Raw genomic sequence first — 1933 nt, 5'->3', positions numbered from 1 at the left:
CTAAGTCTGATATGTTTTTATGCAGCAATAGAAAATGAATATAGATATTCCCATGATTCTCCCATGGGAGAATCCACCATGAACATTACACCATGTTCATAGGCTATGTCCACAATACCAGGTATCTGCAATTACTCATTCGTTCAATAATCTTGATATCATTAGTTCTTTCATTAACCCTCTCAAAAGAAAAATGGGCAGACTGAACTATAGTAGAAGATGATTGTCCTCTATATTATTTAGACTTTCCTAAATGCTGATGCTGGGAAAGATTGAGGGCAGGAGGAGAAGGGGACGGCAGAGGCTGAGATGGTTGGATGGCATCACCGACTCAATGGACATGGGTTTGGCTGGACTTCAGGAGTTGGTGATGGACAGGGAGGCCTGGCGTGCTGCGGTTCATGGGGTGACAAAGAGTCGGACACGACTGAGAGACTGAACTGAACTGAAATGCTTTGTTGGGAAACAAAGATAGTACACTTTTCAAATCACCTTTATAAACTAAGCATTTAAGCAAAAATAAGTGTTTGCTAGTGGAAAAGGGAAATAAATAAAATAACTTGATAATAATCTCACTAGGAACCCACATAATTTGAGATACAGTATGGCTCATAACTGAAAATTATGCTGTTTGAAAATATAATTAGAATTTAATTATTTCTTGAAATAAAAAGGTAAACGAGGAGCCAGGTTTCAAATCCACTCTCATATTTAAGTATATGCTCTTAACCCCTCAGCTTTCTCTCTTTATCCTCACCCTTCCCCCACCTCTCAACTAACTTATCTCATGGTTATTGGGATCCCAATGGTGCAATCAGTTTCCTACTAACTATACAGATGCTTTCTCACATTGATTTTTTTCATGATTACTTTTTTACACAACTGAGTCTATTCTTAACTGAAGATCATCTTTTGTTGGTAACTTTAATTTTTATTCATGTCATCATACCAAGCTGGCTTGGTATCGTTTTAGATAATATCTTCCCTAACATCAAGCTTCTATGCAACAGTCTCATTTGGCCTTTGTCTAACTGCTTCATGCACTCTTTAGTGGATTTTCATCTGTATCTTTGACAGTTTATGGATAAACAAAGATGTAAAAGAGACAGGATGTGTCTGAGTTTATTTATCCTGCCTTTGGCAAAGGAGTCTTTGTCTGCAAAATGAAAGTGGTTAGAAAGCAAAAGTTGAATTAAAAAAAAAAAAAAGAGGATGCCCACAGTATAGATGTAGCAAGCTCTCCTGTTGTATGCAGTTGAGACTTCTTGCACCATTGGGACCTTAATGACTGTGAGATGGGTTGTTTGAAAGCTGGGGGAGGGGTGAGAAGGAAAGACAGAAAATGATGCTCTACCCTTCAATTTCACCCTAAAGAAATTTTCCATTAAACCTGGGATCTGGGTTGTTTGCTAACCACCTCTCCAAAGCATGCATTTGCTCAGGAAATGGTCTTTCAGAGAGAAGAGAAGGATGTGCGTTATTAGCTAAGACCCTATCTCTCCACAGGAGAAGAGCCAAAAGTTAGCAGAAGTGATGTTCTTAGTTCCATAAAACTGCACACGGTACCTAATCTGCTCCATTACACTCAATCTCTATTAAGTTGGCTTCCTCCACTGTGTTCCCTTAGAGCTCTCACGTGACAGGTTACCGTCCCTTTACCCTCTTTATCAGTCAGAAATAATTTCATAACCATCTACTCTGTACTCAGCATTTCCTTTATATACAGGCCAGTTGCCTGATGTGGCTTGGCTGATGTTTCAGGAAGTTTTCTTTGTTGTTGAAACTGTGCTTAATGCTCTCCCTGGAATATCTGCTTCCATATCCAGAACAGTCTTACAAGAAAGAGTCTATTAACTGTGATTTACAAAAGAAAAAGCAGGCAGAGAGAGAAGAAATGACATGTTAAAAAACACACAGCTAATCAAGGGGCAGA

This window comes from Giraffa tippelskirchi, chromosome 4 (assembly GCF_054371585.1).
Source record: "Giraffa tippelskirchi isolate mGirTip1 chromosome 4, T2T-mGirTip1v1.2.pri, whole genome shotgun sequence".
NCBI classification, from domain to species: domain Eukaryota; kingdom Metazoa; phylum Chordata; class Mammalia; order Artiodactyla; family Giraffidae; genus Giraffa; species Giraffa tippelskirchi.
Note: the sequence above shows the minus strand (reverse complement) of the source record.